The sequence below is a fragment of the Pelodiscus sinensis genome, chromosome 2 (assembly GCF_049634645.1).
Source record: "Pelodiscus sinensis isolate JC-2024 chromosome 2, ASM4963464v1, whole genome shotgun sequence".
Taxonomy (NCBI): Eukaryota; Metazoa; Chordata; order Testudines; family Trionychidae; genus Pelodiscus; species Pelodiscus sinensis.
This window is the reverse complement of record NC_134712.1, coordinates 222416562-222429942: the sequence shown is the minus strand read 5'-3', so window position 1 is coordinate 222429942 and position 13381 is coordinate 222416562. Positions and strand designations below refer to the sequence as shown.

Below are 13381 nucleotides of genomic sequence, written 5' to 3'. Positions count from 1 at the left end.
AATTAAAATTAATTACTAGCATGCAAAATACTGAGACATTACTGTACATTTAAAAAATAATTAATGATTTTCAATCAAGATTTGGGAATAAAGAAATATAATTGCAATACTTTCTAAATGTATTAGAGTGTAAATTGCTATTTACTCCGGCACATACATTAAGCAAGAACAAATGTACTATATGAACTGTTAGAAAATTTTGAATTTCAACTTTTAAATGACTAGCATACAAGTAGGATGTGCAGACTTGCTTACAATTCCTAAGTATGCAGTCAATGCCAGGACTTAGTAGCATGGTGACCATGTGGTTATCCTACTAATTATTTAATCTTATTAAACCATTTACAAAATAAGGGCAGGTAGACAACAGATGTCTCACAAATGCTTGGGTTCCTTACATCACAAGCAGGCTGTGGAGGTCAAAAGGTCTAACTTCCAGCTCTATAGTTTAACTACACAGAGCCATATTTCCTTTGCTCTACTCTGTCATTAGTAAAACCTGCACACTATTTTGTTACTTCCTATTTTGATAGGCTTGGAAGCCTGGTGTTTTTTTGTTTTGTTTTGTTTTTATTTTAAAGAAAGCAAACAGCCATTACAAGTATGTTTTCTATACAATACAGGGCTCAACGAATCACAGTTTTGCCCTGACCCCATATAAGGAACTGTATTTTTGGCAGCTGGCCAGCTCTACTTACTGAAGAGCTCGTCAAAAGTTTGTATTCATTCATGTTGCTAACCACAATTCTGAAAGTCTTTGCTGGGACTTGTGCCAAACAAGCGAAAATGAACCCTTAAACAGATGAAGCTAAGGAGGCTGGCCAAAAACTTGCATAATCCAATGCAATAAAAATACCTTCCTCCCTTGGCTGTTTATACTTTCTCTCTTTCGAAGAACAGATCTTCCTTAATACTGAATTTTGGAAGTGTACTATCACATGCAAAAACAATGCTGTTGATGCTGAGACAAGTTTATATATATTAACATGATAAAATACGCATTTTCAAAATAAAAAAAAGTTTTATGGCTATGCTTTTGTGTTTACAGAAAAACAGATTCATAACCTGTGAGATTACATAAACAATAATCTTAGTATGATCCTGAATAAGAATATGCAAATGAGCTTTTTATGAGAAATGAATGCTTATTTTAAGATGTAAAAAAGAAGGTGAACAGCAGGGAAGTCAAGTTGCAGGACATTTTGACATATATAACAGCACACAAGAGACAAGAGACACATACTGGTTATTACAAGAAAAATATTACACAGTATAAACTATGTCTCTGGAAAGAATCATACACTGCCATTAAGGTTTGGCTTTTAGCCAACTTATTAAACTTGATGAATGGACTTTTACAAATTCACACAACTGTTTTCAATGATGTTGTCTTTACTATATACTAAGTGAGAAATTGTGGCCAGTACTTCTATTCAAGTTTTTCTACTGAGGACAATTTTAGAACAATTTTAGAACAAACAAACAAACATAAAATGTGGGAACAAGAAATTGTGTAAGACAATGTACTGTTTCAATTGTCATTTTAATAGATGTTTAATAAGAACGTAAGTCACAAATGCTCACAGGTTTATGAAGTATGAAGAATCTGGCCCTTATTTCAGGTTTCGTAGAATTATATTATATTTCCATTAGAATAACTCTGGAAAAGTTATAAGCCTTTGAAAATACTATTTCTTTTCACTTACCTGTTTGTGCCAATATGTCCCTGAAATGTAGTAGATTAATTTCCACTAAATTCAGTGACACACTGTGATGGAGAGTCAGTACATTGTTTTCCTCAATAAAAACCTATAGCATGACTTCAAATAGACTAGCATTATTTGTTAGTAACTTTTCATTTTTCCTTTCATGCAAATAAGAACGACAAATTTCTGGTAAACACTTTAGCTGAAGAAAACTTTAACAAACAGAAAATATATCCAATAAAGGGATTATTTGCTCCTATATTTTAAAAAAGGCAAAACCAACAAGGTAAAAAACATTGTATATTCCAAATTTAAGTGTAAATGATGCAGTTATAGATTGTATTAGTATATTTCTATCCAACACATGTAAACTATATTTTATTAATATTTAATTCTGGAGAGTTCATAGTTCTAGCATTTCAAGAAGTTTTTTTAAAATCAAGTCAAAAGGCTACACTACTCACTCTATTGCAGAGACTGGGAGCGTGCTGCTGCCTTCCAGTTATTCTAATTCTGCTATTTAATTCACAGCAAGATTAATAAAACTAAAATAAAATAGTATGTTTAAAATTTCAATAAATGTATAATTGTGGCAGAATCGCCCTAATCAGCAGAAACAAAACATGTTTAGTAGGTTAAAATTAAGAAAAACTGGATGAAATTAGTTACCATGATCTACACTACACATTTTGAAAAGAAGAGCAAGTCTCTGTTGAGAAGCTATCAGCGCTCAAAACAACAGACATCAAAGAAATTAAATGTTTGCTATGTGGGCTAATATACTAGATCAAAAGGCTTCACATGATTTGAACAATATTTAAGAGTCAGGTTTTTCACAAACGGTGTTTCACTGAGTACATTTAAATCTTTGTTTACAAAGTAAAAATGTTTTAAAGACTTCCTGTGATGTAAGCTAGAACTACAGAATTCCTAGTGACATCACACAGCTTATGTAACTCCTCCACGAAAAACTACTCAAATAGTGGCAGTAAAACTTTTGAACGATATTCTTTTTATGAGGAAGGAAAATGTCACAAATATAGATTTGAAGTACTACTATGTGTGTAACGACTTCATCTGACAGGAAAGTAAGGAAGGTATTAGAGTAATGCATTATTTAAAGGTGAAAAAGGCGCTTCACATTTCACTCAGTTGAAACAGGCTGTAGCATGCATTTATTAAAAACGCACAATCATCCTGTCAATACATATTAAGGTCATAGGACTGAAAGAAGCGCTAAAATGCATCACTTTTAAAGCTGTAGTATTCTTTATATCAGTTGATTCCATTTAACAGTCAACTTGCAACACATGGCTAAAATGTATACAATTTTCATATTTATATTTAATTAAATCTTTATTTTTTAATTTTCAAAAAACAACTCTTATGCAAAATTATTTTAACTAATAGATTTAAGCCTAATTAGAGACATGTTATATTTTGATTTTATTTATGGAAAATTCAATAAAGGAGCAAATGTCCTTAAGACGAAGGAATAGCTTATTATAAGATGAAATGATGATTCCAATTGGTCTCTAATGTATTTCTCATATATTGCAAAGGAAAGGCATATATATTTTAATTAAGATTTAAATTTATTTGTACAGATCAACTGAATTCAATAAGTTATATAAATATCCTGTAAAATATTTTTAATATATCAACAACACCGATGTTTCTTGGGAGCAATGTACAAAAATATTACTTTACATATAAATGAATATATTTTAGGAATAATAAAAGTTTCTGAAATTAACAAAAAGTATTAGCTTTCAGTAATGGACATTACTTTAATTTTTCAGGGAAAAAAAGAAGTTTCTTGCCTAAAAAAAGTTACATAGAAAGCAATCAAAGGGAATACAAGGAATTAGTTAGCTATATAAAATTTCTATCAGAAAGGTCTTGATAATCTGAGAACCCATGAGTGCGCACATTCCCCTGTTTCTTTCAAGTTTTATGCCATGAAATATTTTCTGATAACAGGCCTCATTTCTGTCTGAGCTCAACACCAGTAAGGTTTTAATACTCAGCGTGTGATGAGAGATGAAACCAAGTGTGAACAACTTTCAGGTCCCATGAGTAGGCTGACTATTGAAGCTGTCAGGTTCAATTGCATCACTGGACATTATTCAATGCCCCAAACTGCTCCCTAATTGTTAAGGGCTTAACATATTCAAAACCATTGTTTAGGCTAATGCTGAAATGCCTACAGTTGAGTTTCCATAAAGAAGGGGGAGGGATTTAATTGTAGTTAAACCATTACTGAACTCTCCTTCATTCATGATAGGACAACAAGAATGGGCTGAACAACCTATTCCAAGTCTGCTTCTTAATCATTTTATATCTAATCAATACACTTCTTCCCTTTTGATTAAAAATATAGACATTGCTAATAGTTTAGTACCACAATATTTTGGTCATTCTTTCAAGCAAATGGAAGATAATTTCATTACCTATTTCAGTTCAGAGATATTTGTCATTAAACGATGGATGGAATTTTTCTTTAAACTTTAGAAAAAAAATATTTATTCTTACTTCTGACTTAAGATGTCTGTGCACCAAATACGAACAGCAAAAAAGAATATTTAAGAATACAATACTATGGACTAATTCTTGGAATTTTTTTCACATTTTTGATGTCTTGTGACAAAAAAAAAATACTCATACGCGTGCCATGCTTACCAGACACTAATTATGTTTCAGCAATCTTTCTAAAGGAAACCACACTATACAAAACCATGTTGTAGGATTTTTAAAATACACAGTAATTAAAATAATGTCCATATTAGCTTTGCCTTGATTTGGAAGACCCAAAATTTCTGGTACAAATTTAACACAAGAAAAGAAAGATGTCATACACATAACATTTTTATCAAGTATTATCCAAAACTCGTATCTTGAAATCTGTAGATGTAAGATGATACCAGTTGAAATTTGCTTTTGGGTCTATCTGCTTTTTTCCTTTTTAAAAAAGGTATGATAAAACAATGTTATCCCTTTTTACAAATTTCAACAACAAATTCTGCTCCAAATTCTGGTTGACTCTCTGATAGGATTTGGGGACCAGCTATAATGGTCCTACTTTCAGTTCTAGCACCTCACATGCTCCACCCCGTACCATTTATAGCATGATTAAATTGCTGCTGAATTATTGTGCAGTCCTGGGAAATCCAGAAAAAAAATTTGGCTGAGTCAGACAGAATTACTTTTGGCATACTTGCTGCAATATCTTCTGGAAACCCTCACTACATGTGAGGGATATGTTTTAAAAGGCACAATTTACAGCTAAACTATCTGTAGAAAAAATGCTTAAACTTTCTAGTGTTTTTCTGACATCCAGAAAAAGCTGGGATTTGAAAGCCAATTTTTAAAAGGTTCAATGCAGTTAAATGCTTCAACATTTATTTCCGTGTCACCATAAAATCTGTGCAGTAATGTAGGACATATAATAGAAAATATCTACTAACCTGCTTCTTGGATTGAAACTTGTGATACTGTTGAAAACCTAAAGCCAACATTTTCATTTGTCTTGTTAATTTCTTTTTCAATTGTCATACTGTTTTCACAATAAACCTTAAAACAATCCATCGAATAACTTCTTCAGTGCACAAGCTTACAGCTATTAATGACTGAAGGTGGGAATACCACAAGCTTCCTACAGCAAATCCCACTTATCCATTCACTCTTATATCAGCAGAAGGAAACAAATCAAACACCTAGGATACGTCTACATTGCACATTCTTGCGCAAGAAGATATGCAAATGAAGCGTGACTATGAATATCGCCGCACCTCATTTGCATACCTATTGAGCCACCATTTTGCGTAAGGGGCTTTTGCACAAGGAGCAGTCTACACTGCTCCTTATTGCGCAAAAACCCCCTTTTGCGCAAGAGCAGTTCTGCCCGAAAATAAGCAGCAGAACCGCTCTTGCGCAAGAGGGGATTTTTGTGCAAAAATATGCATCACCGTGCCTCATTTGCATATATTCTTGCGCAAGAATGAGCAATGTAGACGTAGCCCTACATAAGAACAGCCGTACTGGGTCAGACCAAAGGTCCATCTAGCCCAGTATCTTGTCTGCCGACAGTGGCCAGCACCAGGTGCCCCAGAGAGGGTGGACCGAAGAGAATGATCAAGCGATTTGTCTCCTGCCATCCCTCTCCAGCTTCTGACAAACAGAGGCCAAGGACATCATTTTATCCCCTGGCTTAATAGCCTTTTATGGACCTAACCTCCATGAAATTATCTAGCTTCTCTTTAAAACCTATTATAGTCCTAGCCTTCACAGCCGCCTCTGGCAAGGAGTTCCACAGGTTGACTACACGCTGTGTGAAGAAGAACTTTCTTTTATTAGTTTTAAACCTGCTACCCATTAATTTCATTTGGTGTCCTCTAGTTCTTCTATTTAGGGAACTAATAAATAACTTTTCTTTATCAGCCCTCTCCACACCACTCATGATTTTATAGACCTCTATCATATCCCCCCTCAGTCTCCTCTTTTCTAAACTGAAAAGTCCCAGTCGCTTTAACCTCTCCTCAAATGGGACCCGTTCCAAACCCCTAATCATTTTAGTTGCCCTTTTCTGAACCCTTTCCAAGGCCAAAATATCTTTTTTGAGGTGAGGAGACCACATCTGTACACAGTATTCAAGATGTGGGTGTACCATAGTTTTATACAGGGGCAGTAAGATATTCTGAGTCTTATTTTCTATCCCTTTCTTAATAATTCCTAGCATCCTATTTGCCTTTTTGACCACCGCTGCACACTGTGTGGAAGTTTTCAGAGAACTGTCCACAATAACACCAAGATCTCTTTCCTGATTTGTCGTAGCCAAATTAGCCCTCATCATACTGTACGTATAGTTTGGGTTATTTTTCCCGATGTGCATTACTTTACACTTATCCACATTAAATTTCATTTGCCATTTTGTTGCCCAATCACTCAGTTCAGTGAGATCTTCTTAGAGTCCCTTACAAGTCTGCTTCTGTCTTGACTATCCTAAACAGTTTGGTATCATCTGCAAACTTAACCTCACTTAAGCCCTACTGTATGTAGCTGTTATTTATTCCTTCTCTAAAAGAATATTTATTCCCTGGCCCTTAGTCAAGTTCTTCAAAATCAGAAAGTTTTTCATCAATGGTAAAACTGGAATGATCTGTCCATAGGAGAAGTTCAACAAGCAAGAAGCTTTTTTTTTTACTATTTATTTGAAACAAAACAATTTGACTAGGTAATTCTGTTAGAATATGCCGGACAAATGAGAATAAAAGAACCATAGAAGAAATCTCATACTAACCTTAGAAGTGAAAAATGTAACTTCTCAATCAAAAGGACATAACTATTGATGTGTATAATTAAAATAAAGATCAAATTTTAACTATATGCTGTTCCTCCAGTTTATTATCTGAAATAATTAAACTACTATACTGATTTTTACAGCAGCACTGAGAAGGCAAATTATTTAAGTTATTGTAACCACGATGAAGATTCTATCTACAAAAACAGATACCCAATTGCTAGTTTTAAGTGAAATCAATTGTTTTTATTAAATTCGGGCATAAATCCTTCAATTAAAAGGAAAAAAACACCTTACCTTTCAAAGAAAAGTGTTCAAACACTCTCTAAGAGAGGCAAGAATGAAAACTACTGGGAAACACAGTGGGATTTGAAAGGCAAAATGAAAAATTAATGGCACACCTACTGAAACTAATTTATACCTTTACCCACTGTACAACAAGGGCACATCAAATCATTAAAAACCACAAAGACAGAAGGTCTATCTTCCTGTAATGTGAAACATCTATAATGTCAACTGTATTACTGGTTTACTGATCTCTTCTATGTTAACTAAACTGGATATTCTATAAATTATTCATTAAGTATAAACTCTAATAATTTTATATATGCACAAAATAAGAGTAACAACAGATAATGTTGAAATATCACATTAGGGTACAAATTATTTTAAAGTAGATCTTGCACAATTTTTCAAAATGAGGCCTACAGGTATATGATTCTGGGGATTCTCCACCTTCTTCACAACTTAAAAGTTGAGCTTTTATTCAGAGTAGTATTCCGGATGCCCTTTTATCCTAGTTTGTTCCCGTAGTCCTTTTACCTCTCTACCCCGTGGCAGTTAACCAGTATCTACTTTATAGATTTGACTGTTATAATACCAAACTTAAAAGATAATCAGTCTCTCTTAAAACCAAGAACCTATATATTGGAATTCCCAAATTATTTTTTTACACTGGCTGGCACCAGAACAGCAGGATTTGATTTAGTAATAAAATCGCTATCAACATTTATTCTGTAATAGTTTTATTTTCTTAGTATGGGTATTCAAAAATAAACCTACTTGATCAGAAAGACACTAATACTACTACAAATAATCTGTAATTTAAAAAATTCTTCATAATTATTTCAAAATATTAAGAGCAATGAGTGAACTGTTTTTTCAATAAGCATTGGTATTTTAAATTCCAAAATAAAGTCCAGTACTCTTTGTTTTTATTCAGATGACAAAACAAACATCCAAAAAAACCAAGTCCAAAGAATTACTGCTCTCTAAAGGATGTTTTCAAAATATACTACATTTTATATGTGGCCTATAAGTACTTTGTGTCAGAAATGAACTTTGCAGCTTGTAAACAAATGATTCACCATATAAAGTGATTTAAAAGATTTTGAAAGTCATACCAAATTTTACCTAAATATTTTTGTTTCCTTTCACTGCATATAGACTAGAAAATTTCACATTTTTCACATTCAACACCAACACTATTGTCTCAGGAAGCTAAATTGAAGTAGTGCTACATTCAGTTCAACCAAGAGGTCAATGTGCCTCAGTTGCCTGGAGACTGATGGTTGCTACAGCAGCACTAGATAAGCCAAGCTAAATAAGCTTCAGTTTGAAGGCAGAAAACATTTACTACTAGACTGAAACACAGATGCAGTTGTCTCAGCATGCAGCAGTGTACAAAATCACGCAAGTGCCTATCAGTCTAGTTGTATGTTCATATAAATATGTAAAGTCCATCTTATTATTGCAAGAAGAAGAAAATATAAACAGTAAAGATTTAACTATACCAACAACTGGGTTTACTTGGAACTATGATTCCTTTGTTCTTCTAGTTGAGTCACATGTTACAAGGAATTTTCCCTCTAGCTGTAAATTCTTCCTCCTACTCTTCCCCACACTCACACCCAAAATCCTTAGTCATAATAAATGAAAAGAAAGTCTTTTACCTAGTTATGCCTGGAAATAATCAACAATAAATTAAAACAGATTTTAAATAATGAACAAATAAATGCATATTGAAAGTCTTATTAACACAACCGTCTTGTAATATCAATGACTCACGAAAAATCTCCTTAAGTTTAAATATAATTTCATCTGATAAAAAAATGTGGGTTTTTTTGAGTTTAGGAGTAAAGTGACTATCTTGCAGGAATCCCTCCTCTCACATTGTAGAGGGATGATGTGAAATGCCCTCTAAATTAGTCAACATTACTTCCACTATAGAATGATAGAAGACATTCTCCTTTTACCATACATGCTGTCATCCCCTGAAGGCCTAGAAACTAAGGACAGAATTCACGACCTGACATCTGATTCCACCATACAAGCAGTGTTTTGACCTGCCACTAGACATTCAGATCAGCCCAAATATTAACAATTTAATTTATCAGATGAAATTGTGTCAAACAAGAGTTACGGTCGAGTACATATCAATAACTTATGGGTAAAAATATGAGCGTGATTTTATATTTACATCAGAAACAAACACTACAATCCAGGAAACCAAGATTTAAAAGTTCAAATTCAGAAGAAATCCAAACAAGTTCAGACATGGAAATGTATATTTAATGTACCCAAACCTTAATGCTGCCCTGCTGTACCACTATACAAGAACTGTAAAATTATGATTACAGCATAATATTGTCTGTAATTTCAGATTAGTTTCAAAAGGTTTTTTTTTTTTTTTTTAATGATTTTGCTCGTGGTACTTGTGCAGAGTTGAGTTAAGATTGTTTGGGTGTCTTATCTGTGCTTTGTTCTTCTGTATATTTACCTCACTTATGGCTCTTTATGTAGAGTAATAGAATTCACTGACAACACTGTAATTGGAAATAATGTTAGGAAAATAGAAACATGAGAAGTGCCATACTGGATCAATCAATCTCGTCCAGTATCCTGTTTCTGACAATGGTCAGTACCATATGTTCCAGAGGAAGGTGCAAGCAACCTCATTTTTAAAAGTTTGTGACTTCGACCCTGAAATATAATGTGTAATCTAGCCTCTAAAATTTATCAGCATTTATTATGACAACACTGCATATTCTTATTATCCATAATCATGTCCAAACCCTCTTTAAATCTTACTACATTAAGTTTAATTATATGTTACGTGAAAGTATGTTTAATCAGTTTTGCTGTTTTAATTGAATTACATTTCTCCTTTATGTTTGTGTTATGAGACAGGAAGAACAAAGAGATTGATATGGATATAACTAATAAATCAAGTTAACCAGTTAAACGTTAGGTTAACCAACTAAGCAGGATGCAGCCCCAGCGTTGGGGCTGCTGTCGCCACCTGGGGCAGGAAGCCCCCGCCCCCAGCCCTAGGAATGCTGTCACAGACAATGACAGGACGATCCTGGTCCTGGAACTGCTGCTGCCACCACCAGCAGGATGCTCCTGACTCTGGTCTCAGCCACAGAACACTCTAGGCTCTGGGGCTTCTGCCACTACTGGCAACAGAAGGCTTCCAACCCTGGAGCTGGGACTGCTGCCAGCTCCTGGACCCTTTGGGGCAGCCCTCCGCCTGTGGCCCCTGACCAGTGGCCTTGAGCACTGAGCTTTCCCATGTGGACTTCCTATCTAGGGTCTGAAGCGTCAGATATCAGTCTGCAATGGGGACTGGATTGCAAGGGAACTCCTTGCAGGACTGAGGCTGGCCCCAGCCACTACACGGGACATGCCTGTACATGGTCTAGTACTTTGACTACCAAGTCGTTTGTATTTACTGGAGATGCAGACTAACTCTAACCATGCCTGCAATATCCAGAGATGGAGTCGGGCATTTTGTACCACATAAGTGCAGACTGCCATCTGATCTAACAACTACAGACAGGTGCAGAAGGTAGTGAGCAGAAGATCCCTCAGACAGGATAGTATATGATATGGTTTTTGAAGCGAGACTGCAGGACGAATGTGCTTGCCCAATGAATTCTATCCATTGCATAGGTGTGAGGGTTGACTTCTTTAGGTTTAACAACAGGCCCAGGTTGCAGCATATGACTCACACCAGATGGAGGCTGCTCTAAATCTGCTTCCATTACCTGCTACTGATGAGCCAATCATTGAGATAAGGGTAGACCTGGACCCCCCCCAGCAGCAGCTGAAGGGACCATGTATTTCAAAAAGCCTTTGGAACTTATGAGAGGCCAAAGGAGAGCGCTTTAAACTGGAAATGGTGCTGACCCACCATGAAGCATAAGAACTGTGTCCCAGGAAGATGGAGATGTGGAAATAAGTGTCTTTCCAATCAAGAGGCATGTACCAGTCACCTGATATAGGGAGGGAAGAATGAAAGCCAGAGAATCCACATAAAACTTCAACTTTCCAAGGTACCTGTTGAATTGCTACAGGTCTAGAATGGGATGTAGAGCCACTTTTGCCTTTGGGATCAGGAAAGTGGAAGTAGAAACCTTTCCCCTTCATTTCCTGAGTGACTAACTCTACTGCCTCCGGTTGCAGTAGGTTGTTTACCTCCTGAACAAGGAGCTGTTCATGGGAAGAGTGCCTGAAGAGTGCCAAGAAAGGAGTGGGAGGTAGGAAGGGCATAAACTGGAGAGTATACCCCAATAACACTATATCTAATACCTAACGTTTGGAGATAAGCCTCGACCAGGCCAAATGTAAGGGGCAGAGGCTGTTTAGGAAAAAAAGGGGGGGCAGACCCAGTACTTAGCCTGGTGTGTTGCTCCCAAGCACACCTCAATATGAGTGCTTGTGGCCCCTGTGGTGTTTTGCCAGGCCAGGTTACACTAGAGAATGGGAGAAAGAAGGTGGTGGCATGTCTTTCCTCTTTGCAGGACTTTGCCAAGACTGGCACTGCCTTGACAGCAGAGGATGAAAGAATGGTTACCCTGTAGCCTGAGGAGTATGTATCCCTAGTTAGTGGAGGGTAGCCTGAGTGTATCAGACAATGTTACCTGGGAGGGTTTCAATACTGTCTCATCTAGGGAGGAGAACTACCAGGGAAGGTCTCAGGGCATCATCATCCACTCAGGAGGGAGATCCTGGGTGGGCACTGGTTCTTTGCTCACAGCACCCACTGGCACATCCTGCAATGACCCAAATGCAGCTGTGAGTTTATCTGATGTGGTAATCAAGGACTGGCGTTACTGGGGCATAACTTGCACATTCCAGGTGTTCCAATAAGGACACTGAATTGGTCATGGGCCTTGCTGCCTAGGGATGTAGTCACCTGCCAAATGATATCTGCCCTATTCTAGCTTTTTTTTTTTTTGTTTGTTTTTTTAAAGGTAGCTAGTAATGTAAGGGGCCTAGAAGATTAATTTCCTCTGTAGGATATAGCTTTAGCAAAAATATATATATTTTTGGCACAGATGGCGTGTCTAAGGGAGAGGGCTCAGATAACATCATGGCAGTTGTGACAGGCAGAGGAAGATATGGAAATAAGATCTGGACTGGCCAGCCAAGGAGAATGAGGTTAGACACTATGTGCTATTCCTTGTTCCAGTCCTGTTCGCAGCCTCAATAATTCTGGGAACTTTAATACCTAGCCATCGGCCCTGAGGGTGCTGCTGCTGAATGCCAGGTCAGTATCCCAGAGGACAGCTGTCATCCGTGATTTAATCCTGGATGAAGGGGCTGACCTGGCTCGTATCACTGAGACCTGGCTGGGAGTGGAGGGAGGTGCTGACCTTTCCCAATTGTGCCCAGTTGGGTTCTCAGTACAGCATCAGCCACAGCTTAGTGGTCATGGAGGCGGGGTGGCAACTGTCTATTGAGATGCTATCTCAGTGGCTAGGGCCTTGGTCCAACAAAGTGTTAGATTCGAGTGTTTGTACTTGATGTTGGGTGGCCGGGATAGGTTGGGTATGCTGCTTATGTACCGTCCACCTTGCTGTATGGCAGATGCTCTGCTTGAGCTGGCCAACATGGTCTCGGACGCGGCATTGAGGACCTCGAGGCTTCTGGTCCTGGAGGACTTTAATATCCACGCTGAGGCTGTCCTGTCTGGTCTGGCCCGAATTTTATGGATACCATGACCACCCTAGGACTATCCCAAGAAATAACTGACCCAACGCATGTTGCAGGTCATACGCTCGATCTGGTTTTTTGAACGAAGGGTGATAGAATTCTTGGGATAAGGGATGTGGCTACATTCCGTCTGTCACGGACTCATCACTACCTGGTCAAGTTTAGACTATCTGCTGACCTTCCCCTCCACAGAGGCGGGGGACCAAGTAAGATGATGGATCAGGAGGGCTTCCTGAGGTCCCTGAGGGATTGTTCACCCGTTATGGCAAATGGTCCTGTAGGTGCCCTAGTTGATACATGGAACACCGAGGTAGCCCGGGCAGTTGACATGATTGCTCTTAAGTGCCCTCTTTGGGCTAGTCAAGCTAAGTTTGCT

At 37.2% G+C, this 13381-nt stretch overlaps 1 protein-coding gene across 7 annotated transcripts in view; it reads right to left on the bottom strand.

Moving 5' to 3' along the window:
- MLLT10 (MLLT10 histone lysine methyltransferase DOT1L cofactor) overlaps nucleotides 1-13381 on the bottom strand; it is a 310090-nt gene that overhangs the window by 34246 nt on the left and 262463 nt on the right. The gene's annotated exons all lie outside the window — the stretch shown is intronic.